This window comes from Dermacentor variabilis, unplaced genomic scaffold, assembly GCF_050947875.1.
Source record: "Dermacentor variabilis isolate Ectoservices unplaced genomic scaffold, ASM5094787v1 scaffold_14, whole genome shotgun sequence".
NCBI classification, from domain to species: Eukaryota; Metazoa; Arthropoda; class Arachnida; order Ixodida; family Ixodidae; genus Dermacentor; species Dermacentor variabilis.
The window spans coordinates 10004580-10030000 of record NW_027460302.1 but is presented as its reverse complement, the minus strand read 5'-3'; the positions used below and the strand labels follow the sequence as shown (position 1 = coordinate 10030000).

Here is a 25421-nt window from a genome sequence, read left to right as displayed (position 1 = left end):
TAAGCCAATTTCTTTGGCAGCTCTCTTGGTGCTGGGACAAAGGAGACCGCGCGCGCCAAACGCCAGCCCTAATACCTTCACCTCCTTTCCAGGGCACTTGGCCTGAAGTACCGGCCCCAAGGCCTTCTACTTTTGGCGCTTAGCAGCACACATGCCTTCCAATGTTTCCGTTCTGCCATCCCAAGCGATCGCCACATCCAAAATGAATGCTTTTTCCTTGAGCTCGAGGACAATGTCGGGCCTAAGCCTTGTGTTGTCCCCGGCCACCAGGAGGCGCTCGCTCGAAATCTCAGCATCCTTGTGCTTTTCCCGCAGTTTAGTAATTATGGCCTGGGAAATGAAGTTATGCCGTGAGCAACGCGGCTCGTGGACGGATGGACACACCTGGAGGATGTGGTATGTGGTTTCCTGTGCCTGATGGCACCTTCTACAAAGCCTGGCCGTATCATTAGTTGAGTGCCGATTGGAGAGCGTCCTTGTTGGAAATAGGTTACTACGCAGGCGCAGAGAGCGGATGCGATCGCCATCTCCCATGTACCTGGTGTCTGGCCGAAGCCACCCATTTCCAACTGGATCGCTCTCAAAAGCAAATAGGCTTTTGTTTGTATAATTTTGCTTCCAGTCCTCCAAGTGTGTTTTACGTGCCTGCTGTAGAGCTTTTTGCAGAGATTTGGGCTCTACGAGGCCGGTTGCAATGCCCATCTTCTCCTCGATTGCATCCCGGCCTCCATGTAGCGGTCCTTCGAACACCGCATCCACGATTGGAGACCCTAGACGTTGGAGCCGAGCGAATGCTTTCACCTGGCATTCGGCCGCCACTCGCGAAATCTCCAGCACGCCAAGGCCTCCTGCTCGATGAGGAGTATGTATGAGAATGTCAGGAAAGGATGCCGGAAGATGTAGGATGTTTTGATCTCCTGACGTATGTCACGGTCTAGTCTTCTGGTTAACGGTAGAACTGTGAGAGAGCTGGAGGCTGCGTACATCAATTTCGGAACCAATAAGGTCGAGATGCAATTAAGTTTTTGAAATGGCTTCAACTGGTCCGAATTAATCAGATTAAGATCACGTCGAATAGTGTCAATTGAAGCCGTCGGGTGTTTGTTTACGAAAAGGTCGACTCCCAGGTATCGAATGGTTTCGTTGCGAACCTTTGGGACGATCACGGCATCCCCAACTGTTAGGTCAGGAATGCCATAGTCGAACCACTTTACTCTGTGGGAGTCGAACCGCCAACCAAAATATTGGGTTTTTAGTGGGTTTAAGGCCAATCCAATTTTTTTGCAGTGACTTTCTGCAACCTCCAGGTTTCTCTTCAGTTCTTCGTATGATGAGGCTACAAATAGTGAGTCATCCGCATAGGCCATCGCAGCGATCGTTTGACCGTTGATGGCATAGCCAAAAGCCGAGGAGTTTAGCTGGTTTAATAGAGGGTCCAGTGTAAGATTAAAAAGAAATGGAGACAAAGGGTCCCCCTGTTTAATTCCCCTTTGGACGTACACCCTGATATTATCACTTGTTCCTCTGTAAGAGAATGTGGTAGCCTGTGAGGTATACATATCCCTAATACTGTCCAAGTAAGCAGTATGGCAGCCGCCTTCTTCCAGGGCCGCAAAGAGTGCGTGGTGACTGATGGAATCGAATGCCTTTCGAACATCGAGAGAGGCAGCAAAAAGGGGCCTGTGAAATTTATTCGCATGCTTCATCACGCCCTGTAAGAGTAGAAGATTAGATTGTGCAGCCCTGTCTGGTGAAAAACCACTTTGCAATTTATTGAAGTTATAGGAATCCTGTAATCTCAAGAGAATCAGTCTGGAGAAGGTCCGAACAATCACCGAAGAAATGGTTATCGGACGAAGTTCAGCCGCAGAGGCCGCATCACAAGTTTTAGGAATGAAGATTGTTCTAGATAGACGGAAATCATCCGGCAGACGTCGGAAGCACAGAAAAATATTAGAACGATTGTCCAAATGGCGTTCGGAATTTTTTTCATTTCCCGGACGGTTAGGCCATCCGGTCCTGGTGCCGTGCCTGCGGCCATGTTCTTAAGCACTATCTGCATTTCGTCCTCTGAAAAGAGGTTGGCCTCATGAGGCAAGGAATTCTCTTGTATACCAACTCTGTCTACAGAAATTGACTCTGCTCCCAGGATGTCGTCAAAGACGTTGTGGACGTCACTCAGTTCAATTACCCCCAACTCCCCCTGCTGACATATTAATTCTTCTAAAAGAACTTTCGGTCCAAGGGTGTATAAGCGCTGATGCTCTTTATACTGTCGCCGCTTGCAATCTCTAGCCTTTTCGTTTTTACCTCGAGTCAGGCGGATTTTGGCGTGCTTCGCCTGCTTCGATTTGCGTGGTTTTGCTCCAAAGTGATTATATATAATGGCTAGATCCGGCATTGTTATGGCAGTGTTACATATGTTTTCTGCCAATCCTGGAAAATGAATGTTGTAATCCAACAGGATCTGAGTGATGTCCTCCACATTCAATGAGTCTACCGTGGGGGGCATTTCAATGTCATGGTTCTCCTCGGGGGACAAGGAGTTAGGCTCATTGTCGTCGTGAGTTTGGCATAGCGCAGACTCTCTGGCCAGGATGTCTCGGTAGCGGTTACTCTTCTGGAGACCTTTAATTGCATCGAGGGATCTATATGGATAGATCGCGGCTAACTGTTGATTTACGTATTTCCCACCGGGGGGAAGGGACAGCTCGGCCCTGGCCAGAATACGGACCTGCGGTGTCGTCCACCTGCAATAGGAGCTTGCAGCCGGTACCGCTGCCGACCTTGCCCTACCCTGCCCGTCCGAGTTCGAACTCGGAGGCGTACCTGCATCTGACCAGGGCGACTGAATTAGATTAAGGTTATGAGATGAGTTATCAATACTCATGCTAAAAAGTTTACTTGATTCGGATGTAGTTCGAGCCGGTGACGTAGGGCCGCATCCATCCCTGGAGGAGAGCCCGTCGTTCGAGCTGGAAGAAGATGCTGGCCCTAGGCCATGTTCGTGGATCGAGGTGTCGTCTCTATCACTCTCCTCACTATGTGCCCCATTCCTAAGACCATCGTTGCGGCCGGCTAATGAGGTCAGAGGGTGGGGAGCAGGCGTACTCAGCTGAGCCGGGTGCTCATCGAGCCCCCCTCCGGCCAGAGTGGGCGAGAGATGCCCAGCAGCGCTGTCCCCGGCTAGCTGGCACGCCCGTTCGTCGTCATCATGGCTTTGCTGTATTGCCAAGGAATACTCTGCCACAACCCCCTGGGCCGCTCCAGCGATCTCTAGGTCGCGAGCCTCTTCATTGGCTGCGCACCCTGGGGGCACACCGGTATCACCTGCAGGGGGCAAAGGTTGTGGGACATTGTCTCCACTTGGCCCATGGGTAGACGACGACATTTCCCCACTTCAGGTAGAGGTTATTGAAATGGACAAGTCCACAGGTAGATCTGACTTTTTATGTGCATTTGCTCCCACTGATAGATTGCAGCCCCGTCTCCTCGGCTCGATATGCAAAGGGATTTTAATTCTCTCTGATTCCGGTATGCTGGATTCGAATTGCAAAAATTCAGTCGACCGAGTCAAGCATGCCACATCCGCTGCCGAACGAGCCGGTAGGTTTAAACTTAATTGGTAGGCGCTGGCAAGCGAACCCATCTGTGCCCTAGAGGCGACGACAATACGCATCTCATGCTCAGTCCAGACCGACTGATCTCCCCTACCCGAGTCTCTTTCCCCAAATTACCCCTAAGTTTATTCTGGCGACCGACTTTTTGAGCCCCACAACCCGTCTCCCGAGCTTCCTCAAGCCATGTGCCCGGAGTTAGACGAAGTGTCTTTATTTTGAGATAAACTACTGACGCTGTGGTTTCCCCCAGACGAGGGCTGCGAAGAAGAAATTTTTTTCTGCATTTGGTAAAGTGGGCGGATGCCGACTGTGAGGTTTTGTAATTGAATGTGTTACAACTGCTGCATTGCCAAATTATAGATAGCCCGTGCTTGATGAAGACATGCTGCTCAACTTTAAATCCTGAGGAAAATTGTGCAGAGCACTTGGGACAAACATTTCAGGAAGGTGGATAACTAAGTGTAAGTTCCTTATTTTGGGTTTTAGCCTGTGAAGAAACGTCCTTTATCTCTGCAGAATCGACTTGCGATTTGCACTGGCTAATCATACTTTCCGCACTTGAACTTGTATCGGTTAGGGAAGATTTTTTATTCTCAGAGCAGTAACTATAATGAGCAGCAACTGACCGTGATGAACCCTGGAAAGCACATAGGCTGCATTGCCACTTAATGAATAATCCGTGATTACCTGTGTAGTGCCTCTCCAGTGGTGCCATTCTGCGCTCGCTGAAGTTGCATAGCTGGCAGTCCAAATGGGAGAGGGGGTATATTATTATGTGGACGTTAGAGGCCATTTAACTGTTAAAGTAGGAAAGTGAAACAAGGGTAAGCCCAGCGCTCCATATCCGCCCCGATTAGTGGGTTACAAGTTAAAGGTAGAGGCGGAGAAGGAATATTCATTACTGGGAAAAAATGGAAGGGGCAAGAAAAGTGAGGGAAAAAAATTGAATTTTTTTGTAAGTGGGGTCGAACCTGTAACCTCGAGGCGTAACGGGGAAATGGTAGCCTAGCGGGTTAAGGCAATACGTCGGCAGCACCTTCAAAGTTCGTTTTCTTTTATCTGAGGACGTTTCAAAGAAAACTGCGAGCGTCAGACTGTCCGGAATGTCGACTATGGCGCCCTCTGGTGTGGCTTTGGTGTCCTTCAGACACCAGATAGCGCTCTCCTCTTACTAACAGTCAAAGTGCAAAATTACGAAGAAGCGTGAAACAGGCGGAAAAATGTTACACAGCAACATGGCGACTCGGCAGAAAACGTTCAAGAAAGAATGAACGCGGGAATGCCCACCACCGAGCCGCCAGTGCTGTGTTTACTTAATGCCGTTGCATGCCTTTTATGCGCTTAGCGCAACTGGAATTAGATCCTGATTCCTGCAAAAAATTAAGCTGCTAGGAGCCATAGGAATGAGATGCCTGAGCATTCTGACGGGAAGTGTGTTGCCTTGAAATAAAATTATTTGTTTAAACCATTCGAAAACTTTGAACAAACGACACGGCTGACAAAAAAATAAACAGCCGGTCTTAAAGGAATTAATCAAACTGGTATTTAACCCATAACTTTAATACTAAAAAAAGAGAAGAAAAATTGCTGCCTCTCACGACATCGGGAGCGGATACCAGGCCCGGGGTATGACCAGCAGGCTTCAGCCGCGCATCGATGCAGACGACTCCGGCGTGTAGCAGGACACACTAGACTGCATTATTGTAGACTGCATAGTTACTCCCGCCATTTACCCGCGCTTTTCTGAATTTCTTCACGATGACATTCGCCAGAAATCACATTGCGTCAGCACCGTGAACGGCCCTCGCAATGCTTTGTTTTAATTAGACAATCGGATTTCCCCGGTCGGTGCCTGTTCTGAGTTGGCTGTTTTCTGCCGGCCGAAGCAAGAACCTCAGGCGCGAAGCCCACGGAAAATGCACAGCTGTGGCTTTCCACAGGAAGGTCCCGACGCTGGTCCGGGCTCGGCCGCACCGCTTTTTACGGCGGCGAGCCTCGCCCAGTCCTGGTGCAGTGCCGTTCCTGCTTCTGGACCCCAGCCCGACCGGCTCAGCCCTCAGAGCCAATCCTTTTCCCAAGGTTACGGATCCGTTTTGCCGACTTCCCTTACCTACATTGGTCTATCGACTAGAGGCTGTTCACCTTGGAGACCTGCTGCGGATGTGGGTACGGTCCGGCACGAAAATCACACTCCCTCACTCGGATTTTCAAGGGCCGACAGGAGCGCACCGGACCGCGCAAGAGCCGCACTGCTCTACGGAGCCACCGTCCCTATCTCGGGGTGAACCCATTCCAGGGACTCGATCTCCTTACAGAGAAAAGAAAACTCTTCCCGGGGCTCCCATCGGCGTCTCCGAACTGGTTTGCGTTGCCGCGCTTGGTGCCTAAAGACCGATCCCCGTAGCCGGGTTCGGGACTGTTAACCCGATTCCCTTTTGGTTGCAGCGGGGCGTCTCCGATTCACAGACTGAGCTGCACAAACGCGCGCGCTTCTGAAAGGATTTCTCCTTTCCCTAAGGACCGACTGACCCATGTTCAACTGCTGTTCACATGGAACCCTTCTCCACTTCAATCCTCAAAGTTCTCACTTGTGTGTTTGCTACTACCACCAAGATCGGCACTAGCGGCCGCTCCAGGCGGGCTCACGCCCAAAAGCTTCAACGCCCACCGCTGCGGCCCTCCTACTCGTCGCGGCTTAGCACCCCCACATTTCGTGCTTTTCTGCCGGCGACGGCCGGGGATAGGCGCGACGCTACAGCGCCATCCATTTTTGGGACTAGTTGCTTCGGCAGGTGAGTTGTTACTCACTCCTTAGCGGATTCCGACTTCCATGGCCACCGTCCTGCTGTCTTAAGCAACGAACACCCTTCATGGGTTCTCATGAGCGTCCCGACTCGGGCGCCTTACCCAGGCGCTTGGTTCATCCCACAGCGCCAGTTCTGCTTACCAAAAGTGGCCCACTTGGCACTCCCTTCGCAGCGGGAGGCCTCAACCCACAAGGCCTCCCGTACATCCATTGAAAGTTTGAGAATAGGTTGAGGACGTTTCGACCCCAATGCCTCTAGTCATTCGCTTTAGCAGGTGTGACTGCTCTCCCATCGAGCGCCAGCTATCCTGAGGGAAACTTCGGAGGGAACCAGCTACTAGATGGTTCGATTAGTCTTTCGCCCCTACACCCAGGTCGGACGATCGATTTGCACGTCAGAATCGCTTCGGACCTCCACCAGAGTTTCCTCTGGCATCGTCCCTCCCGGGCATAGTTCACCATCTTTCGGGTGCCAACGCGTGCGCTCTCGCTCCGCCCTGACGACGAGTGAGCCCCATGGACGGGCCGTTGCTGCTCCCTTTTTCGGACCCCTGTGCGGTCCGGGATCGCAACGCAGCACGCAAGGGGCCTTCACGTTTCATAGCGCTATTGGGTTTCGAGAGACCCATTGACTCGCGCAAATGTTAGACTCCTTGGTCCGTGTTTCAAGACTGTTCGGGTGGGTTACCGACCTACTCGCCGCAAACCACGATAGCGCCTCCGCGGGAGAATCGCCCCGCTCGCAGCGGCTTCTCGCCGGCCAACCCGCCGCCACGGGACCAACCCGGACGACAGGAGACGACAAGCTTGCCCAGCGGGTTCTCCGCTCCGTTACCGGAGGGCGTCATCGTTCGGGCCTCCCGACAGCCGGGAGAAGCCCATGGGGCCTGGACGGGGTGACGAACTTCTCGAGCGCGGCGAGGTATAACTCCCGCGACCCGTCCCCGAAGGGACGGGCAGGTCACCTCCATAGCCGGACTGAAAGTCGTGCTTTTCCCATTGACCCGCGTCCGTCGCGGCGTTCTACCGGCGGTGGGAAGTGCGCACCCTCGAGACCGCGTCTGCGTGCCAGCAGCCGGAACAGCCCCCCGAAGGGGGCAGTTTACCCGACGCCGCCGGCTCCGCGGTCTTCCGGAGACTGAATCCCACAGCTTTCGAACTTCGAGGGCCCACCCGTTTTACTCTAAGCGGTTTCACGTACTCTTGAACTCTCTCTTCAAAGTTCTTTTCAACTTTCCCTCACGGTACTTGTGAACTATCGGTCTCTCGGTCGTATTTAGCCTTAGATGGAGTTTACCACCCACTTAGGGCTGACTCTCAAGCAACCCGACTCACGGGAGGCTTCATCCCGGGCGCGCAACGGCGGAGACGGGCCTGGCACCCACTCTGGGACAAGCCCCTGTCAGGGGGACTTGCACCGTCGCAAACACCCGAGAACGTCACCTCCCATACACCACATTTCCCGACCGCCTGCAAGGACGGGGGATTCGGTGCTGGGCTCGGTCCCGTTCCGCTCGCAGCTACTCGGGGAATCCCTGTTGGTTTCTTTTCCTCGGCTTAGTGATATGCTTAAATTCAGCGGCTTGTCTCGCCTGATCTAAGGTCGACAACGGATACATCGCTTTCGCCCATTCCGGCACGACGGAGTACGACGCTCTGCCACGTCCTTGCGGACGAGGCTGGCAGGCGGCACAACGCCTGCGCGCGTGCGTCATACGAGCGGTATGCAGAAAAGGACTCGACGCGTTCGAAAACCCAGCGCCAACCGAGTACGACGCCCTACCACGTCCTTCGCCCAACACGGAGCTACTTATAGACGAGGCTGGCAGGCGGTGAACCGCTTGCACGCGTGCGGCGCACGAGCAGTTGCGTGGTAAGCGACCGTGTCTGAAGCCCAAACACCACCGAGGCAAAGATCGCCTTAGCAGCGCGCCGCTTCAGCAGGCACCGCAGGGACGACTAAAACGTGGCGGGGGGCATCGTCTCGTGTAGCGTCGCCCCTGCCCCAACTGGAGTGGCCCAGTCTTTAGGGGACAGAGACTGCGAAGCACTTGGACCGACGGCGGACTACGACGGAACGCGTCAGCTCGGCCAACGCTCTCGAAGGAGACATTTTCCGTTTCGCGGCAATTTCTGCGCCGTGCCGTGCTCTTCTCGCTCGCAGACGGCGCTATCGCGTCGAACCGCTTTCGGGGGCCACCCTTCTCCTCCCCGCTCCTCGCAAGAATCTGCAGATTCCTGCGGCGAAGCCCGGAAGGGGTGCCCACACAGCTGCGGTGACACGAACGAGCTACCAGCTCTGGAGCTCGACGTACTCCGAAGGCAAACAATGCAAATTGCGATGGCTTCCGACTCTCTCGCAAACGTGCGCGCTACATGGCAACGGACGTTGGCACCTCGTGCATGGACCGCTCTTTCCCTGCAGGTATCCGACACCATCCTGCGGCGGTCTTGCTAGAGGCGCGCACTCGTCACACTGCAGTAGATTATAATGCCTCGTTTCCGTCTCTACGAAGGTTTGGCACAACGGCTCGCCACCGTCTCCTTCTTTGTGAGGTTGCTGGCGCGTGGCATTAGCGCTCAACGTACTGTCCATGATGCCGACGCGGTCAAAACGAGTCGACGGACGCACGTTCCTTGTGCGCCGAAGGCTCTCTTGATATGTGATCCGACCCTCAGACAGAAAAAGGCAAGGGAAGACCCAAGGCCGCAAGGTGCGTTCTACGAATCAGTGCTCAGTGTGTCCTGCAATTCACACCAAGTCTCGCAGCTGGCTGCGTTCTTCATCGACCCGAGAACCGAGTGATCCACCGCTTAGAGTCGTGAAAGATAGTTTGTTCAATTCAGTACAGTACAACCAGGGTTTCAGGCACGTGGCGTCTCCCTGTGTGTGGTTTCGAAGAGCGCCTTTCGGCGTGTGCTCTTTCGGCGTGCGTACTCGCGCCGCTCTCCAAAACCACTCGGCCAGTGCCAGGGAGGGGCTTTCTGCGCCGGAGCCACAAGTCTACTCGAGGCGGAAGACGAAGCCAGCAAGGGCTTGGCCGCAAGTGCGTTCGAATCCGGGACTACGGTCCCTCGTCTGTCCGTACTTTTCCTCTTTCGACGTGCGGCGCCTTCCCAAAGCGCACAATTCCGCTAACCGCAGAACGCTTCCGACGTAGCAAAGCCGCGTTTCCTTCGGTACTTCGCAGCAACGCCACCTTTCCCTCGGCGGCGGGGAAATAGGCTGCAGACGTCGTCGCATTGAACCGCGATCTCGACACCTCGCGCGTCACGAGCAGGAGCCGACCGGCAGCCGCCGGCCCTGTCGGGCTCGGTGGCATTTGCCGCGGAGGACGGGAGACTGCTTTAGGCCACGGTTCCTTCCGTACTTGGCAGCCGCACCCTCATACCGCCAGTTCCATGACCGACCGAGCGCCACACCGTTCCTTTAGTACTTGGGCAGCAACAAAGTCGGGCCGTTACTCCATACTCGCCGCAGGAAGCGACCGGCAGCCGCCAGCCTTTTCAGACTCGGCAGCGTTTGCCGCGGAGGACGGGAGAGCGCTCCCACCACGGTTCCGTGTGTACTAAGCGGCAGCAGCTCTCGACCGTCAGTTCCTTGACCGACCGCACGCTTCGCCGTTCCCCTCGTACTGGGCAAAGCGGCAGGTCGGGTCGTCTTACTCCCCTTCCGCGCAAGAGCGCCGAGGCGGACAGAAAGCCCACCCATTGTGCGTTACACCGTTTCTACCCGCGGGCGCGGCCAAGCCAACCGTCCAAGGTTGCAGCCTGCGGCTACTGGGCGCAACAAATTTGGCACGGGGCGCCCCTCAAAATCCAGGCAGTACCCGGCATGTTCGGGTATAGACGTCCCCGCGTCCAAGCGGGGCCAGCGGCGGAAAGCGTCGGGCGTAGCGAGCTGCTTCACCCGCTCGGAGTTGAAACAATGGCGCTCGTCACCCTTCACAATCCTGTAATGATCCTTCCGCAGGTTCACCTACGGAAACCGTGTTACGACTTTTACTTCCTCTAAATGATTAAGTTTGGTCATCTTTCCAACAGACCGGCGCAACCGAAAGGCCGCGCCGGACATCGGTCCGAAGACCTCATTAAATCATTCAATCGGTAGTAGCGACGGGCGGTGTGTACAAAGAGCAGGGACGTAATCAACGCGAGCTTATGACTCGCGCTTACTGGGAATTCCTCGTTCAAGGGGACCAATTGCAAGCCCCTATCCCAATCACGAACGAAGTTCCACGGGTTACCCAGTCTTTTCAGACAGGGCTACAGACACGCTGCTTCCTTCAGTGTAGCGCGCGTGCGGCCCCGCGCATCTAAGGGCATCACAGACCTGTTATTTCTCTGTTTCGTGCGGCTAGGAGCCGCTTGTCCCTCTAAGAAGGTTGTAAGGTGCTGGGAACCCCGCACCTATTTAATAAGCTAGAGTCTCGTTCGTTATCGGAATTAACAGACAAATCGCTCCACCAACTAAGAACGGCCATGCACCACCATCCACCGAATCAAGAAAGAGCTCTCAATCTGTCAATCCTCCTAGTGTCCGGGCCGGGTAAGTTTTCCCGTGTTGAGTCAAATTAAGCCGCAGGCTCCACTCCTGGTGGTGCCCTTCCGTCGGTTCCTTTAAGTTTCAGCTTTGCAACCATACTTCCCCCGGAACCCAAACACTTTGGTTTCCCGGAGGCTGCCCGCCGAGTCATTTGAGTAACTCAGGCGGATCGCTGGTTGGCATCGTTTATGGTCAGAACTAGGGCGGTATCTGATCGCCTTCGAACCTCTGACTTTCGTTCTTGATCAAAGAAAACATTCTTGGCAAATGCTTTCGCAGTAGTTCGTCTTGCGACGGTCCGAGAATTTCACCTCTAGCGCAGCAATACGAATGCCCACGTCTGTCCCTCTTAATCATTACCTCGTATTCCAAAAACCAACAGAACAGAAACGAGGTCTTGTTCTATTATTCGATGAAAGTTTATTCAGGCGACTCGCCTCTCTAATTTTTCAAAGTAAAAGCACCGGCCTTCTCGAGGCACACAATAAAGTGCACCAAGAAAGGACCGGCATGATGTTCAGTCCGAGCCGTCGCATCGGGTAGATGCACTACTCGTCTGGAACTGAGATCCAACAATGAGCTTTTTAACCGCAGCAGCTTTAGTATACGCTATTGGAGCTGGAATTACCGCGGCGGCTGGCACCAGACTTGCCCTCCAATTGATCCTCGTTAAAGGATTTAGAGTGTACTCATTTCAATTACGGGGCCTCAAAAGAGTCCCGTATTGTTATTTTTCGTCACTACCTCCCCGTGCCGGGAGTGGGTAATTTGCGCGCCTGCTACCTTCCTTGGATGTGGTAGCCGTTTCTCAGGCTCCCTCTCCGGAATCGAACCATGATTATCCGTTACCCGTAACAACCATGGTAAGCAAGTAACCAACCATCGAAAGTTGATAAGGCAGGCACTTGAAAGAAACGTCGCCGGCTCGTGGCCATGCGATCAGCACAAAGTTATCCAGAGTCACCACACAATACGGGCCGAAACCCGATCGATCTTGGTCTAATAAAAGCACCCGTCGCCCAAAGGGCTTCAGGCTCACTGCATGTATTAGGTCTAGAATTGCCACAGTTATCCAAGTAGGAAGAAACGATCTCAGGAACCATAACTGATTTAATGAGCCATTTGCGGTTTCGCCTTATTTCGGCATGTACTTAGACATGCATGGCTTAATCTTTGAGACAAGGATATGATTACTGCGCGTCCAGCCTTTCAAGCAGGCCGGACGCCGTTTTTGCGATGCCGAGGCCACCTTCAGGCGCCCCAACAGGCTTCGTTCTCGCAAAGTGTAGCACTTTGCACAGTCCGAGACGACGGCGTTCGAGCTCGCTACAGCGCCCTCCCCGCAGGGCCGGGTATCGCCACGCGGCAAGAAGCACGCAACATTCTCGATAGACTGGTTGTGTAACTCGATCTCTGCTTGCGGTTTCTCTCGAGCACGCAGCACTGGTGGACCGACCGACACTTGCAACGTAGCCGAGACGGCAAAGCCGCCAGGCGACGGCTCACGCCCGCGCCTTCGGCGCTTTCGTATTTGACTCGTCCGAGGACGATGGGGAACACACCTCGATATCGTGGAAAAAGCGTCATCCGATAACCAGCCCCTAACGCATCAAGCGGATGAGGCTGCAGACGTCAGCTGTGAGCCCCGCCGCACATCAAACACCCAGGTCGCTTTGGGGGCGACTGCTCTCTGGGACCCCATTATAATAGCGGCGATAAGTACCCAAACCTCCATGGGGCCGTACTCGTGCCACTTTCGACGAGCGTTTGCCGGAAATCGTGCCGCCTCGTAACGCCGCGAGCAAGATTGAAAGCTTACGTCGGCAGCACAATGCCGAAGTCGTGAAAGCGCAGCACGTCCATCGAATGCGCGAACGGCAATTTCTCGCGAATGGCCAGTGCCGTTTCCTGAACGATCGCCTTTCGGTCCCCCTACGGGGCGGCCCCCGGCCGGTCGATTCGAGGAAAGCTACCCCGACCCCTTCGCCATTTCCGAGCACGAGTGCGACCAGCGCGGGCGGCGTGCTCCACGCCCCGGCTGACGTCGTTTCGGACTTTGTCTCTTCGAGCGCTCGAAGCCATGTCGGGACCGACGCCGACGTCTGCGTGGTGTTTCCACGGTTCCCGGCACGACACAATGGGGCTGCGTGCAGGATGCCAGCGATTCCGTCGTGGCCGTGCGGCGGTGTACACGCAGAAGTTTCGTGAAGGGTATCGAGCTCCCGCCGCCCCGTCTGACGTCGTTTCGGACTTTGTCTCTTCGAGCGCTCTTAGCGATGTCGAGGCGATCGCCGACGTCTAAACGGTTGCCGGTGTGCTACAATGCAGCAGTCTGCCGCGCGACACCTCTTGGTTACCGAGGCAAGCACGGCGATTTCCTGAAGCGAGCGCATTCCGCCCAGGCAGCAGCGGGCTTTGCGCTTTCGGGAGAGCTCTTGCTGTAAAATTTGAACGGGTGCAGCTGCACGAAGCGAGTGTATTTATTTTCTCTCTCTCTCTCTTTGCCTTTGAGGCGACTGTAATTTTAATTTAAATGCAATGGAGGCGGGAGCAACCTGATGAGAGTAGGTTGACTTCGGCACGGCTTGCAGTTTAGAAATTGCTTTCAAGCTTTGAGGACATACACCTTCGCGCCATCTGCTTTCCCCGTCTCTTTGGCACTTGACTGTGTGCTGCATGCTCTGCATTCTAAAGAAACACGCCTGTTTGTCTCCCTCTCTCACGTTCTTCTTTTTTTACTCGCTGTCAAATAGAATGCTACCACAAGCCAACAACCTTTGCGTGTTTTTTTTCTGTCTTCCCAAGACGTTTCTGCCATTACTCACTGGCTCTCTACCTACCTTTCTTTCTGTATAGCAAAGTCCGTAGGTTTTGCTAGTTCCGTACACAGATGGCGCCAATGCGTTTGCGCGCCAGTTTCGAACGACCTGGCTGTACTCACGTTCCGCACTTAAATGTTTCAAATGGGGATTGCGGAAGGGGTGGTCCTTTCTTCTTGCGCAAGGCTGAGCTTCCCAGCTGCGTTTAAGCTTTGCTAGCATGTGTGTATGTGTGTGTGTATATATATATATATATATATATATATATATATATATATATATATATGCATGTGCGTATATATACATATACACACACGCGCGCGCGATAGTGGTAAAGATTATGAGGTAGCACTTTTTTTAATATACAATACCTGTGCTTCACATGGCGATTCTTCTCCCCCCTCTGTTTCCGGTTGGAAGGAGTGCGCAGTCTTTTCTATATTTTTTTTCATTCACTTCTATGTTGCTCGTCTTCGTACATGGGGCATGCTACCTAATTCTACCGGTCGATTCTACACGTTGCGATCCGTCCCGGCCTGTGCCGTATCAAAATTTTCAGTGGGCCTTCCGGTAAATAAAAAGAAATGAAGGAAATGCGCGTGTTATATTACACTTGCGCTCGGGCTTGAAACGAATGCCTCAAAGAAAGTCACCTCGACCGGGCGCATTCAGACGGAAGTAAGCATTCCCCTTGCGCGTGTTTTCCGCTCGCCTGCTCCGTTTTCTACGAGGTTGCCGTCGTTGGTTTGGCCTTACAAACAAGCTTGCACTCGGGTCTCGTTTCTACGCGACAGCGTTTCGTTAACAGCGAAAGACTGAGGCGTCGCGAGTTTATTCGTCAGATAGAGAGCATAGAGTCTCTAGACAGGCTGAATTTTACAAAATTGCCCACGCTGTTGCTGAGGTTACCAATGTCGGCAGGGCGCCCACAAGGCAGTAGTACAGTGGAGTGAAGTGAAGGACATCGCTTCTCGGCCTTTTGGCTAAGAACGCTGCCCCAGGCCGAGAAGACTTCGTCAAGCTTCGTCATCGTCCCCCCCGGAGGTCGCGTCGGGATCACGGCGGACCTCCAGGAGTCTACGAGCGCCTTTCGTCCAGGAGCAACCCGCCAGCCTGCTTACCTGCCTGCCCGAGTGCCATCTGCTGAGCGGCGGAGCAACCCGGCGGGCCTCCCCAGCGCCTGCCGAGCGGCCGATGATCACGGGAGCCAGCCCTTCTGCAAGCGCCCCCTGTCGAGCCGCCGGCCAATCCCCGACCCATTGCGGAGCCAGCGCCACCTGCTGAGCCCGCCGACTACCAGGGTAGAGCGGCGCCCAGCGCCAGCTGCACGTCACAAGTGGAACCTAGTTCCGACACGAGTTTCGGAGGAGCCACGCCAGCAGCAGCATGGCAACGCCCCCCAGCACTGAGACCAGCTGTGAGACCCCTTTGAGGGAAAACTTTTTTGTTTGATGCTCCTGACGGAGACATTTCCATTGATGACCTTATCGAAGCGATAGAAAGTACAGCTGGGGAAGATAGCGTTTTGGCTCTTCAGCATATGGGCGGAGCAAGATTTCTCGTTTGTACCCGCAATGCCACACAAGCGACCACTTTAATGGTAGCGGAAGGATTCTTTGTTAACAATGTTAAAGTGCCGGTTGACGCGGTTGGACCACCAGTAACTTTTGTCAATGTTTACCGCTACCCTGTGTATTTGTCGGCGGAATCGTTGTCCTTTGCTTTACAGCAGTATGGCAAAGTCAAAAGTATTTCGTTCGCGAAGGCCAACAACCGGTCTAATAAACTGAATGGTGTGCGAGTCGTGAGGATAGAAATGACCAAGCCCATCCCAAATTTTCTGACAGTTCAGGGTTTCCGTGTCATGTGTGAATATCGGGGCATGCGGCGCGTGTGTGCGCGCTGTGGGGACGGGGCCCACATGGCTAACGCATGTACCGCCCCTTTCTGTAAGCGATGTGGCGCCTTCGGGCACAATGACGCGGAATGCGAAGAACAATGTAGAAAATGCGGAGGACACCATGGCACGCGAGCATGCTTTCGCAGTCGCACCTACGCAAAATCGTACGCGGGGGCGGCGTGGGCTCTTCCAAAGGCGGATGGAGCGTCAGCACGCGGCACCCCATCCGATAAAGACTTCCCAGCCCTGCCGCAGGCTTCAGGTTTACAGGTGCTACAGCCTCGTGTAACAAAGCCTCCCACCCCGCGTAGGGACTATTGGAATGGTGACGCGCAAAGCGCAACAAGTGGTCAGGAATCAACGGGGATAACAAGTACGAAAATGAGCAAGTCAGCTAGCCCGGTCGAATCGACAGATGAAAAATCAACCGAGGGGCCCACTCCAACCAGCTCCTCAGGGGAGATGAGCGATAGCACGATAACCACTGATAATGATACGAACGCAGCCCCAGACAAAAACAATACAATCGAAAGTCCCGTGTCAAGGTTGATCCCCCAAGTGCCAGAACCCGATCCCAAAACGCAGAACTTAAAACAATCACATGTAAAGCAACCTTCCGGATTACATGCGCAAAAGGAAAAGAACTTGGAGGAACAACCAATCGTGAGCAGTGGTCGCTACCGCATACCAGAAACAGAAGAACATCTAGATATGCTTCCACCGCCCCCCTTGCAAGTTTCGCCGACAGTAGGCATACAAACGCCGGCGAACAAAGAAGCCGCGAATCACCAGAGTAGGCAAGATTCAAGAACGACGCCCACCAACAATCCCGTAAAGAAAGAACAGAGACAACGATCTAGATCATTAAAGAAAAACAGACACCAAGAACAAGGTCATACAAAACAAAGCGAGAGCCCGAACACGCAAAGGAGAAAGAAAGGGGAATTGTCAAGTAGCGAGGGCGATGCTAAAACGTCGACATTCAAAAAACCCAGAAAGATATCACCCGCAATTGAGAAGGCAGATTCCTCGGACAGCGACATGGAATTGGCTGTACAGGGCGAGAAGGGGGAAGCGGGTGCGGTACTGTAAGCCGCCCTTCACACACAACAACAGAGGCTACTACGTTAAGCACGCCTAGGCAATGTGAACGGGACGAAGTAGCTCGTGCAATCATCATCAGCTGATAAGATTGGCGGCACCAACCGCAAGAGTTATCGGAAGGCGAAACAGAACAAGCGGAAAAGGCAAAAATACGAGTGCGGCAAAGAGTATGAAGAAACGCCAGTTGACAACCAAATCTGATACAAAAATCAACCGTCCTTCGGTACCTCCCACTTTCGGTAGGACTGCTTTCCTTCTTTCTTTTCTTTTGCTTCTGTCAATGGAATGCCTCCATTGCGCAACATTCAATGTTAGAGGACTCCGCGACCCCGACAAACAAAGACAATTAATTTCTTTCGCCCGAGAAAAGGGCATAGATATCCTTTTTTTACAAGAAACGAATATACGTACTCCACAAGATGTGGTATCCTTTCGTCGACAAAACGGAGTGGACGCTTTTTTTTCTCTCACATGTTCCAAATCGTGCGGAACAGGAATAGTTTTTGTGTCTGGCCGCTTTCGTAACAGGTCCTTTTGTACCTATGACACGAAGGGCCGCATCATATGCCTGGATATGTACATAGGTAACCAGAAAATCAGAATAATCAACGTGTATGCACCGGTTTCTAGGAACCTAACGAATGACTTTTTTAAAGACCTCTGGGAATACATACCCACCAAGTTACCTTGCGCGGTGGTGGGAGATTTCAACTGTGTCTTGGACGCTTTTCGTGACATCAGGGGTCCAGGACAGGGGAAACCCAACCACCACGCAAGGGAGCTATGCAAATTACTGGTACACCACAATATGTCAGACGCCTGGGTAGTGGCGCATGGCAACTCGTTTGGGAGTACACGCTCCTGTGGGACTACACAATCACGTCTCGACCGTGCATATTTCTCTGCGGAATTGATCTCCGAGGTTTTGGAAATCCACATCATAAATGGCCCGGAAGGACGCAAATCTTTCAGTGATCATAGACCCCTTAGTTTCAATATCAAAGGACAGAGCGGACCAGAGCCTTTACCGAACAGGTGGAAAATGGATGTGAATCTCATGCGGGACCCAGAGGCATGCCAGAACATTAAACAGAACCTCGCTAGATGCATGGAAACTCACCGCGAAACTAAATGAAATTTCCAGAAGGATCCTGATAATAGAAAGAGGAGGCGAGTTGACTTATTGTATGCAAGAATATCTAAGCGACCTTCGTGACAGATACCGTGAACACATGAAAGAAATAAAACATGGGTCGAGCCAACCGATGGGACTGCAAGGACAACAGTTCATAAATGAGGGAAACATTAAGCGTGAAGCCAATCAAATGATGGTAAAGACCAACATCAGGCGAATACGTTCCAAAAATGGGGATATAATAACAGGACAGACAGCAATAGAAAATATCTTTGTGGATCATTTCCAAGAAATCCTGCAGGAAAAAGACGGCCAACCCGCACCTACCACAACCACGTGGCTGCCTCAACTCCCACATATAAAAGACGAAGACAAAGATCACCTGTACGCACCAATCACAAAAGAAGAAGCCTTGCGCGTAATCAGCAAAATGAACAAAGAATCGGCTCCCGGGCCGGATGGAATCCTTGTAGGCTTTTATCAGGAGTTCTTTCCGGAAATAGGCGAACGCCTAGTAAAAACATTGAACGACGTCATTAAGAATCACAGAAAACCGGCATCCTTCACGCAAGGCAGAATTGTCCTTCTTCTCAAGGCCAATGCTGACCCACTTGATATTAACGCCTGGCGCCCAGTGACGTTGCTCAACTCAGATTATAAGATAGCTACGTCAATACTAGCAAGCAGACTAAGCAGCATCACACCCACGATTATATCTGAATTCCAGTCAGCAGCGATCCCGGGCAGGTCCATTTTTGCGGCCTTGACTCTCACCCGCGATGTTTTTGCCTACGCCAAAGCGAAACAGTACAAAGGAGCATTTGTAACTATCGATCAAGAAAAAGCGTTTGACAACATGCGACAGGAATATATGTTTAGTGTGATGCAGGCTTTCGGCTTCCCACAAGAATTCATTGACATTATCACAACACTTTACCGCGATTCCCAAAGTGAACTCCTAATTAACAACAAAGTATCTAGACATTTTAGCATCAACAAGGGCGTGCGCCAAGGTTGCGCCTTGTCGCCCAGCTTGTTTGCGTTAGCGTTAGACCCCTTGTTGCGGAAAATAAACGAAGAAACAAGGATCAGGGGCTTCCCATTGCCGGGAAACCTAGAAGTGAAAATCTCTGCGTTTGCGGATGACATATTCCTGTTCATAAGAGATGAAAACAGCTACAGAACAGTGCTACACATTTTCAATGAATACGCCACCCTCTCCGGTGCAAAAATAAATGAGACGAAAAGTAAGGCACTCCGATTTGGCTCCTTTAATGAACGAGAACTACCCGAAATACAATTTTTAGAAGCTGTAAAAGTACTCGGAATCTGGTTTGAAGCGGGAGACTTATCGGCGAAAAGCTGGATAGAGCCCCTAAACAAAGCACGGAAAGCGGCAGAAGAGACAACACCCCCGGAACTCAGTCTTGTAGAGAAGGCAGAGATAATCAAATCCAGTCTGTGCGCACCCGCTTTCTATGTGGCGAGAGTAGCACGAATGCCCAGACTAGTAGCTAAAAAACTGGAATCCCTCATAAGTATATACCTATGGCAAAAGAAGACCGCACCTCTACCCCGACGAATTCTGCGGCTACCTAAATCAAGGGGGGGCCTAGCCATACCAAATGTAGCCCAGTCGGCCAGAATTCTAGCGGCCAAAACACTAGAAACGCTGATAAACAACCACCAATATGTGGGTATCACGGCCATCCATTATTGGCTCAGCACACTGGGCCGCTTTGTAGCGCCAGTAAAATGGTATGGCCCGCGTGCAGAAGGGCCACTGGAATTTCATAAGGATGCAGTCCATACCTCCAAGGCGATGGAAGAACTGTGCCCTGACACTCCTATAACAGAAGTCAAACCAGCCGAAGTCAATGCCGCAATGGCATTAGCAGAGCTGGAACTAGGAGAAGTGATGAAAAGCACACTGGCAAAATGGAAATGGTGGGCAAAAACGGACCTACCGGGGCAAATACGGGACTTCGAATGGCACAGAAGATGGGGCGTGCTACCCACAAAAGCGCGACTGAAACAGCTGAGGATAACTGAGACCGACCATTGTCCTAACTGCGCCAAGCCAGAATCCCAAAAACATGCCCTCAAGGAGTGCGGGCCAGCCAAAGCGGTATGGAGAGTGGCAAGCAATACATTCAAATGCAGTCTGCTCCATCCGGGGACGAAGAAATCCGGCTTCGAGAAGCTATTGTCACTTATCCTCATGTTTTGTATTTGGAAAAGACGAGGACTGGCTGAACTGAGGAGACGTCCGCAAAAAGCTGTCTACCCTGTACTAAAACACACCCGGATTTGGATGAAAAATATTTTATCCAAGGAACTCGCGAGAAACGGCGTAGACCAATTCCTTCGCAAGTGGCACACTCGGTTTTGGACAGTCAAAAATGACAAGATCGTCGCTCCCATGAGCCACTTGTAAAACCTTGCCTCCCGGTCCCTTCCTAGTGATCCATTACTCTCCAAGCTAGGAGAGACACTTCAACCACACTAACACAATGTAGATGACAATACAGGGAGGGGAGTAAAATACGAACTCAACAGGAAAAGAGTTCAGGCTTGTTTTAGAAATTGAAGACAAAATACTTGAATTGTTTGTCTATAGGTAACAATCCCCAAGGGGGTCTGGTGTTGTTATTGGACTTCTTGCGTATTGACAATTTCGTAACTCACATTGTGTACTGCATATGAACCTCTGTTCAAGCAAGGTGTAAATAGCAACTAATCCCAAAGGCCTATGTCAATAAACCTTCCACGGAGAAGCTACTCCTGTATATATCATGATCATGTATGCATTGTACATACCATCATGTGTATTTATGGTCTATTTTGTTTTAAGCTGTGTTTTTCAGTGTGATGTGCATTAGAGCGATGTACATAGATATTGGACATGGCAGTTACATGTTAATAAAATTCCCTGTGTGTAGTACATGCAGCTGGCTTGACCGGCCTTTGCTACACTTATCTTTGTAGAGGTGTCCGGATACCTGCCCGGTTATAGCAGTGTCTTTCCCCTATCCCAGCCCTTTCTTTCTAGGCCCTCGGCTCCCTGCTGCACTGCCTCCAGGACAGACCACGTGCTGCTACCTGGTGGCCCCTGGACGACCCACACCGGCGCGCTTCCTGGTCCTGCCGCTGCCAGGCACTGCCTGCTGCCTCCCGGAGACTCCTGCCCTGCTCGGCCTGACCACTGCTTGGAATCCGGTGCTGCCTGCCTGCGGGGTGCCTGTTGGCCCTGCCCTCTCGACTGGTGCCGTGCTGGGGCACAACCGGCTGGCCCCTGCCCTCGCCATCTTCCGTCATGGGCCTAGCCCACTCGCTGCCACCCCTAGTGGCCCCCTAGCCTTCGGACCTGGCCTCCTTTAAGGAGAGCCGCCGGGTCCGGAAGGTAAGTCCATCCAATGGATCCTGGGGGCCACGGCCGCATGGCCCATGACCACAGCGAGGACGATGGCGACCCCAACACCCCTGGGCAGGAACGCCAGCCGGCCCGTGAGGATGGCACCCTCACGGTGTTTTTCCCCGTGCCCCACACGGTCCGGTGCTGCGAGGAGGGCTGCCGAGCTGCATACGCCGCGGCAAAATGGACAGCGCGGCGGCAGTCCCTCCAGCGGCACCTCGAACTCGAGCACGGTGCCAGAATCCGGCGCACCATCAACGTATGCCGTATCTGCGGCGAGACACTGGGGCAAAGACCAGCCTCCCACGCCTGCCTGGCTGCAGCCAACTCGACCGCCCCCCCTGCTGCCCTGCCACACCAGTGTGGCAGTTGCTCAATGTCCTTCCCCACAAGGAGGCGCTTGAGCAACCACGAACAGTGGCACAGTTGGGAGGCGGCACTAGCAGCCAGGCGTGATCTCGCCGCGGGTGCTCCCTCTGGTGCGTCGGAGCAGGACAACGACGGCACCCCCCCAACAGAGCACGACAGCACCGAGGGTCCCGCTTCGCACCCTGCCGAAACACCAGCAGTGGCCACCGAGCAGGCCGCCGACCAGGAGCCGTCTCCTGTGGCGCCTCGAGGAACACCCGGACAAAGCAGCGATGACGAGATGGCCGAGGCACCCTCTCAGCGGACGCCAACCTAATCGGGGCAGACCGCGGCCTCGGCCACTCCCTCCCCAACACCATCGCTGCTGTCTAACCGAGGCCGCCCGGGAGCAACAGCCTCCGAGGCTCACGAGCCGGCGGCCATGCAGGAGCTCTCCCTAGGCAGAGCAGATGTGCAAGACCATGATGGAAGCACCCAGGACTTCGGGACCCAGGAAGAACATGCTGGTACCACGCGGCCAGAGGGCAGTGCATGGACCTTAGCGGACGAAACGGCAGAGCTGCGGGCATTGAGCCGGTTGCCTGAGTCTGCTGGGGAGTGGGCACGGTTTGAAAACATCCTCGACCGTGCCACTGCAGCCGCAACAAAACACCTGCGGCTGCCAGTCGGGGACTCGCGCCAATCACGAAGGCGCGAGGTGAACCCCAACAACCCCCAGCAGATCCAAACATTGTACAGAAGGAACCGAATTGAATTGTACAGAATTTTGCCAACGCCTTCGGCTCGGTCGCCCATCAGGCCCTCGTCGACGCTGTCTGCGGCGCCGGCGCGGGGAAGGCCTTTCCTACCATCGTTGAAGACCTCTACCGCGCCAACACCACCTGCGTCGTGGCAGCAGCTGGCATTACGGAGCCAATCACCATCGGAGCCGGGCGGCCTGCTTCTGAGCACCTCTGAGCGGCCTGAGCGGCCTCTGAGCGGCCTGCTTTTCAATCTGGTGGTGGACCCGGTCATCCGTGCAGTACAGGGAGGCGATAGGCAGCACAACATCCTTGCCTACGCCGATGATCTGACGCTGCTGGCCGCGGATCCCACCACCCTGCAGAGCCGCTTGGACCGTATGACTGCCCTGTCGGCCCGGCTTGGGCTGCGACTGAACGCCGCCAAGTGCCGGTCTCTACACCTGTCTGGTCGCCACCCCGTGGGTACACGGCCCACCTCTTTCACCGTGGGTGGCGACCCGATTCCGTCGCTTGGCGACTTCGAGGGGCCCAAGTTCCTTGGCCGTCCAGTGGGGTTCAGGGTGCTACCGGACGAGACGACGGTCGACGAGGCCATCCACCTAGGCAGAAAGCTGCTCTCCTCCATGCTCGCCCCATGGCAAAGGCTGGTTGCCATAGAGACATTCTTGTATCCAGCCTTGAACTTTGCCATGAGGGTGGGCCTTGCCAGCAAAGTAGAGTGGCAACGTCTGGACGAGGAGCTCCGCCCGCTCATCAAGAAGACCCTGTACGTGCCGGCCAGAGCTTCCTATGAATACTTGTGCGGAAGCTCTCAGGCTGGCAGTGCAGGGATCCCACTTGCGGCGGAGCTCAGCGACATCTGCCGGATGGATGGGGCCTTCAAGCTACTAACGTCGACCGACGTGGAGGTCCGGGAGCGTGTAGCAGGGGACCTAGAGGGCGTCGTGTCCAGGGCGGCTAAGAAGACCCGCGAACACCGAGGACATGGAGGCCTACCTCTCAGGCGAGACGGAGGGCGACTTCCGACAAACGTCCACACAGGTACAGTCTGTGTGGACGGAGGCCCGGAAAGCCTCCCGTCGCCTCTCTGTCGCCTGGGAGCTGTTGGTACATGGAGCCCGCATCAACTGCGGAGAGGCCTCCGTGTCAGCGAGCAACCGCCACAAGCTGGTCAAGACCATCCGGGCGCTCCTCTCCACCGAAACGGACAGAGCTCTGCATGACAAACCAAACCAGGGCAAGGCGATGGTGTGTGTGGCGGCCGACCCGGCAAATTCACACTTCATGAGGTCCGGCCGTTACACCCGCTTCATCGACTGGCGCTTCGTGCATCGAGCCCGACTAAATCTCCTGCCCCTCAATGCCATAAGACTGGGCACCCGCAGCCGACAAAAGATGCAGGCGCTGCGGGTACGGGGAGGAGACACTGCCGCATATACTCTGCCATTGCATGCGGCAGAGTCGGGCCATGACGGAGCGTCAAACCACCATCGTCGCCAGAAGAAAAACGGCTGCCTTGGGGAGGTTCACAGTCATCGCAGAGAACCAGGTCGTGGCACACTACATCACTCAAGCCCGACCTGGTACTGGCCCGTGGAGAGGAGGCACTGATCCTGGACGTCTGCTGCCCTTTCGAGAACAGGCTGCAGGCGTTCCAGGACGCCCGGAAGGCTAAGGAGGAGAAGTACGCCCGGTACAGCGTCATCTCCTCCGGCGGTTCCAACGCGTGACGGTGGACGCGGTGGTCGTCGGCTGCCTTGGCACCTGGGATCAGGGGAATGATCGCGTGATGCGCAGGCTGTGCAGTAGGTCATACCTACGGACACTCAAACGCCTGTGCATCAGCGACACTATCAGCGCCTCTACAAAGATTTTTAGAGCCCATGTAGGCACCTATTAGATGATCTTATGTTTTTAGAGAAGCGATTTTTGCTGTTTTACACCTTTACAGTTTTAGCATTTTATTACTAACACCACTAACTAGCTGTTTAGTCATTTGTTTGCCTGTTTAAGATTATACACCTTTTATCCGTTTTTTCCTTGGTTTTGTAACACATATTTTTGATGTATTGTAACTAGCATAATAAAAAAACTCTGTTCTTATCAGCTTAATATCTGATACGGGTTCTATGTGGACCCACGATATTAAACCTATTTTTGGAAGTTGGCGGAGTGCTTGAAGCCTGCTTCACCTCCGCCGCAGGTCGGCCCGGTATTGCACTACCTCCGGGATCGGCCCCCGCTCACTTAGGTGAGACTTCATTCAATCAAAATGAAGAACACAAGCTCGAAGCGAGCACTGACTTCACACGCACCATTCCTATACCATACGCAACGATGCCGGTTCGCGGACCACGAGAGTATTTAAAGGGACACTAAAGGTTACCAGAAACTCAAGTTAAAGTGGTAGAGCAATGTTCTAGAACGTCTAAGGCTTCAATATAATCGCGAACAGAGCTTTAGTAACCGAGAAATTGAGGTAAATGCATGACACGATTTGAGACCCCCCAGCGACATTCCGGTACTAGCCCGATGAAGAAAGGACTCCTCATAATTTGTGTTACTAATATTCAACTACTCGTATTAAAAATATCATTTCAGTCGATTATAAGACGGAAAAAATGCTACTTGTCTACGTCTATTCGATTCTAAGAAAAAATAACATTTTGACGTTACCCTTCAGTAATATGAGTGTTCGAAAGGTTTCGTTTTCGCTCGACTCTGCGCCGCGCACGCTTTTGAGTTTGAGTAGTTTCGTTATCGCGTCGTGCTGTGAGGGTTCTGCTGGCTCGCGAAACTTTCATTTGGAACAAGCAGCGAAAATGCCACGTCCATGTGATGTCGCGGGAAGCCCTCGTTGCTTTCCCGCTCCAGAGAGCCGGTGTCGAGGCCGCCGTCGTAGTACGCAACGACGCCGGCAGTGCGAGCCCTCAGCAGCAGGTCGCGCTCGTCGGTGCTCAAATC

The 25421-nt window shown here is 53.5% G+C and overlaps 2 non-coding genes and 2 pseudogenes across 2 annotated transcripts; 2 read left to right on the top strand and 2 right to left on the bottom strand.

The window, feature by feature from the left end:
• Positions 1–8032, bottom strand: part of LOC142567843 (large subunit ribosomal RNA) — a 10303-nt pseudogene extending 2271 nt beyond the window's left edge.
• A 1063-nt stretch (positions 8033–9095) lies between these two features.
• LOC142567851 (5.8S ribosomal RNA) lies at positions 9096–9248 on the bottom strand. The gene has a single exon (XR_012825265.1). It is a non-coding gene; the product is annotated as a 5.8S ribosomal RNA (ribosomal RNA).
• A 13832-nt stretch (positions 9249–23080) lies between these two features.
• Positions 23081–24187, top strand: LOC142567782 (uncharacterized; annotated as a pseudogene).
• A 325-nt stretch (positions 24188–24512) lies between these two features.
• On the top strand, positions 24513–24703 carry LOC142567858 (U2 spliceosomal RNA). The gene has a single exon (XR_012825268.1). It is a non-coding gene; the product is annotated as a U2 spliceosomal RNA (small nuclear RNA).
• Positions 24704–25421: the final 718 nt, after the last annotated feature.